Genomic DNA, 6000 nt, shown 5'->3' on the forward strand with positions numbered 1-6000 from the left:
ACTTATTCCATTGTATTTCATTCCTGCTTTGTTTAGGGCTTGATGGGCTTAGTTTGAAAAGGACTGTGAATGTGTGCCACATTCCGGGTCTGGAACGTGACCGAATTATTAGATTTGTATATTACAATTATAACAAAACTATCAATTAAAAAAAAATATTTTAAGTTATAAAAACCAACAATACTTTTTTTCTAAAACAAAACAACGATCTACCACTAATTGGACTATTCAAAACATACAAATCGATCATTCAACAAGCAAAAAAGAGAAATGAAGTTGACAATTGTCCTAGTTAATGACCTGATAGTGTAAGCTTCAAAACGATAAACGGAACGAGAAAAGGCGTGTTTGAATCAAGGCAGAATTATCACTAAGTTTGTGTTTTAAATTGCTATTTTCTTCTCACCAATTAACATTACACGAAAGATATTTGGCACACATATGAACCATTTCTTATTGATGTGATCAGAGTAAAAAATCCCGTGAATGTAAAACGCAATACATTTTCTTTCGTTCAAAATGTGGTAAATTTCAGCTAAAAAAACAGTCTTACTAAAATCAAGAAATACTTATACCTCAATTATATGAATCTAATCAGCTTTCGTTATATGATAAATTCAATTTTTAACCTAAATGATAAGTACCATTTGAATACATAACACAGAAAGCAATAATTTTATTTTCCGTGTTGAAGATGGCCTGTATGATGAGGTATCGTTGGGTACCCTAAGAAACCACAAAATTTTAAAAAACGTGACCACGGGAGCTTACGACGACATTCATGATTCAAATATAAAATGATTTTCCAATAGTTTGCACATAAATATAGCTGTATGTTATCCGTTAACTTAAACTTGTAAACTAGACGTCTTTTTCGATACTGGGCACCCTACTATATACCAATTATTTAGGAATTGAAATTCCTTGCTTTGACCTAAACAAAATAAACAACAAAAAAATATATATAAAAACATGAGATATGTTGGATATATTTTAGATCCTGACTATGGAAATATATAAAAAAAGTGGTGTAAAAAAAAAAAAAAAAAAAAAACCAGGACAAATTCGTTACACAGTGTGCAATTGACCTCAAACGGAATTTATCATAGCAAAAGCAATACATAAGTGGTGTCCCGGATTTGTTTTCATTAATCGATTTAAACAGCGGTGTACTACGCTTTCCTTTATTTATAGTTTAAACCTCATAATTGCCCGAACCAACTGCAAGTGGAGAAGCAGAAACATAATCAGTAGGGACAAAAATTAACTCAAAATATCTTCCATAGCACTGGTCAACTGTCAATCATTAAATCGTTGTTTACAAGCAGCCATTGTTTTCGATGGTGAACACGCCCATTGATTAGACCGAATTACGTTGTAAGTACAAATATAAGGAGATGTGGTAAGATTGTCAATGAAACAAGTATTTAATACAGTTTAAACGAAGTAGATGTAAGCAATTTTGGGCATCCATACGGCCTTCAATAATGAAAAAACAACCATACCGTAAAGGCCCAAACATGCAAAGTGCATACCACATGAATTCAACAATAAATGTGGCGTTATCATTTTAACTTCAAACTTCAAACTGTATATGGGCGATGCGTTCATGAATGAAAACTTTGTTTACGATTGGAAAGTTGAAATTGAAAACCCACAAAACAATTGTCGAGTGTGCCAATTTTTAAAGTCTATTAGACTATATATATCTCAGACCCGTTTTAAGTTAACAAAACAAATAAAGAACATTACATTTAAAAATGTCAGTTGCGTTTCTAAAATATCACAAAAATTATTGAATATTCCTATTTCTGTCTTTTAAGGTAGCACAATACAAAGATTTTTCATCCCCAATCAGACATCTTTAAACTGATGTAATTCCACTCATCTTTCTTTAAATTTTATAAAGGAGGTACCAACAGAAAGAAGAAGGATTAATCTTTCAAATTGTGCTAATTTCATTATGACATAATTATTACATAATTAATTGTTATGTAATTAGTTGCCATATTGTGATGTCCATACTTGAATGAATTTAGTTTCTTTGTTATTCATAGCATCCCAAAATATTTTATAGATTCTTGCACAACACAGTTTGACCTCCAAAACTGTGTTGATAGATTTTAAACAGGCCTTGCCCTATGGAAAACACAAGTAAAAATAGATCTGAGAAAAGTAAATAATATCTTCCTTTTTTGTTACCTGATGTGATTTAATAATGCATTCAACAATAATTGCGTAAGATTTAAATATTAAACAAATAAAACAGACAAATAGAAATTAGAAAACTTAATAAACCAAAGAAGTAACCGCTTTCAACTTTATAGGGAAAACTGTCTTCATTTGAATTATAGGGGTATCACCGTCAGAATAGATAGGAATAGTACATTCAAATAAAAATATTTTAAAACCTTTTGCGACAAGTTTCTTGAAATTACTATTGCTTGGAAATTACTGAACCAATGCATGTATTTAATACTGAACAAAGTTCCCTAAAATAGCGTCACTGATGAGTCTTTTGTAGACGAAACCCGCGTCTGGCGTAAATTTAATCCTAGTATCTATGATGAGCTTAACTATACACTATTGTTTTTACATTTATTACCAATCCATAACGTTAAATCGACAAAAATATATTTCATTCAGTGAAAACTTTGCCTTTTTATCATTATCTGTGTTTTATTGACGAAGTTTACCGAATGTGACCTTGATAAACAATCAACACAGTATCTTAGAGAAAATCAAAGTGGAATTTAAGTCAGAATATACAATAGGTCAACGTTTTTTTTTATGTTTGAATGCGTATCTGTTTGAAAATTTGAAAGTAAAATAAAAATAACACCGAACTCCGATTTAAAAGTAAAATAATAACAATACCGAACTCCGAGGAAAATTCAAATCGGAAAGTTCCTAGTTAAAAAGCTCAAACCCATCAAACGAATGGATAACACCTGACTTGGTCATGGACATGTAGAAAATGGTAAAATAAATCTGGTGTTAACGGTAGCTTAACCTCTCTCTCGTATGACAATCGCATACAATTCCATTATATTGACAACACAAACAGAAATGAATGGTAAAATTGTCAAAAATAGGGGCACAACAGTCAACATTGTCTTATTATCATAATCACTACACACACAAACAAATATGTGAGCAAAGAAACACAAAAGAGGCATATAGACAAAGCACATCAGCAAAAATTAAAGACACGAATACATAAAATTACCATAGCTCAATAACACAATGATTGGATGTATAAGTACCGAGCCACGTGAAATGGATATTACAAAAAATAGACTATAAACAGTGAAAGAAATAATCACACAGAAAAATTAAAGAATATTGTAACACGTTATTAAGACGATAAACAATGTCAGTACCTAATAGCAATTCTTCAAGACCGTCGTATATTATTTGTAAAGTTGATACCAAATATTTACCAACCTTCCGATGAATCATTTTAGAAAAAGACGAGACTTTCTTTGACATACCCCTGGTTCATCAACTTTCTACTATGACACTAGTTACGTTTTATAGAGTCTGAGTAGTAGCTGCAAGCTCTTGAATGTCAAATAAGTTAGGGAATGTATATTCTATATGCAAGTAAAGTTGTTATATTGCTAATTAGTTTGGGGAAATTGATAATTTCTAAATTAAAATCGTCTAATTTGTCATAGACTCTTAGTCTTAACAGTAGTTAAATGATTTAACATTCCTCACAGTTAATTATCATTATCTTCTTTACTTTTATCACGGGGTTTCCGTCGCACTTAAATTGATGGTATGGGTATTCTATCTAGTCCTTCGCGTAACTCGGTGAATGTGATGAATATTTTCAACTCGACTCCTCGACGAAGACGCAGTCATGGTCATCGTCATTATACATCACCTCTCTGCATGATGTCTCTATTAATGACTTGCTGCCATTTATACAAAAGCCGTTAGGTATTCCTCACATTCGCACGAAACTTTATTCATTACCCCTTTCAAAACCCCATTCTCTGTTCAAGTTATCATGTTTGGAATCCACTGTTACAAACCCTCATTCAAACCAATACAAACTTACAGCTATAATTTCGGATATTGCAAGTCACAGACTTTTCAAGCCAGTCCGCATTGGAAAAGATGAAAAAGAAAAAAGATCTTTCCTTAATCTTTCCTTTGCGAACAAAGGTCTCGACGGCGTCAACTTAGGCAATATCCTTCTTCATAAATTAGTTCAATCGAAAATACCTCCTTATTTCAAAGGCCAGTCTGTACCAATCATTTCTTATACCTATACCAAACCTATTGCAACTAAAATATTCAATTACAAACACGTTTTGCAGGATCTCGATATTGACGACTTCAAGTCTAAACCTCCTGATTGCACTTGTGCTAGTTCCCACTTCACATATAATCCGGCTGGCCACGTTATTACTGGTGACCTCAACATTGTTAATAACACTTCTCTACGAAATGTGTTATCGAAAGGTCCGAAATATCGTGAGCCTAAATCCATCGATTGAAAATACAACTTTAAAATTTTGATGGATTCAGTCGAGTATTATGCCAGGCAATGGGCTAAGCGCGAGAAGGAAGACATAGACACTCTTTCCGAATGGATTAAGGCAGTGAGGTCGTTGATACAAATCAGAATTAAGAAACTGAATGGGTCAATCAATGCCCATGCTACGTCAATCTTTAAAGATCCAAATGTTGCAAAACACTTATCCTACCTCCATGACAAATATGTTGTTGTCCCCGCAGATAAAGCCCCAAACAACATCGTTATTGTGTGTAAAACTCATTACATTAACTGCTTGATAAACGAATTAGGTACATTGTATTAACAATTCACTTGGAAACTCAACATATACCCTCACGACACTTATCAAAGAGGAAATCCTGGATAATCATAGGTCTGTTCTATGTTCCTTTGAAATTTCAACCAAAGATGAAGAACTGGATCTTCCATCACTGTATTGGATACATAAACTACATAAGTGTCCTTACAAACAACGGTATATTGCTGGGTCTTCCAATTGCTCCACGAAACCACTTTCTAAATTATTAACATCTATTTTATCAGCAATCAAAGACGGGCTTCAAGTTTTGTGAAACTGCCTATTCTAGAGGTGGTGTGAATCATGTGTGGATACTTAAAAATTCCAAAGATCTTTTAGAGTACATACAATCTAACTCTCTTTCATCTTGTAACTGTATTAAAACATTTGACTTTTCTACTCTTCACACAAGTATTTCACATTCCATGATAAAAGACAAATTGAAAGAGTTGGTATTGCTTTGCTTCATTAAAAAGAATGGCCAAGGTAGATACAAGAATTAGGGAGGGATACATCCTACTTTGTAAAGGATCACTATGATTGAAACAAAAACTTCTCTGAAACTGATATTATCAAGATACTTGATTTTTTGATTGACAACATATTTGTTACGTTCGGAGGACGTGTCTTTCAACAGACTGTCGGCATTCCAATGGAAACAAATTGTGCCCCTCTACTTGCCGACTTGTTTCTTTATTATTACGAGACTGACTTCATGCAGGAACTTCTTAGGAAAAAAGATAAGAAGTTAGCGATATCCTTCAACTCTTCTTTCCGCTATATAGATGATGTTCTTTCACTGAATAACTCAAAATTTGGTGACTATGTGGAACGCATCGATCCCATCGAACTAGAGATACTACAGATACAGTTAAGTCGGCCTCGTATCTTGACTTACATCTAGAAATTGACAAAGAGGGTCGGTTGAAAACAAAATTTTATGACAAAAGAGATGATTTCAGCTTTCCAATTGTGAAGTTCCATTTCTAAGTAGCAACATTCCAGCAGCACCTGCATATGGGGTATATATCTCCCAATGGATACGATATTCCCGTACTAGCATTTCCTATCATGATTTTCTTGATAGAGGGTTGCTGCTCACAGAAAGCTATTAAACCAAGATTTCCAAATGGTGAAGTTGAAATCATCCCTTCGTAAATTTTACGGACGC

Source organism: Mytilus galloprovincialis, chromosome 7 (assembly GCF_965363235.1).
Source record: "Mytilus galloprovincialis chromosome 7, xbMytGall1.hap1.1, whole genome shotgun sequence".
In the NCBI taxonomy this organism is placed as follows: domain Eukaryota; kingdom Metazoa; phylum Mollusca; class Bivalvia; order Mytilida; family Mytilidae; genus Mytilus; species Mytilus galloprovincialis.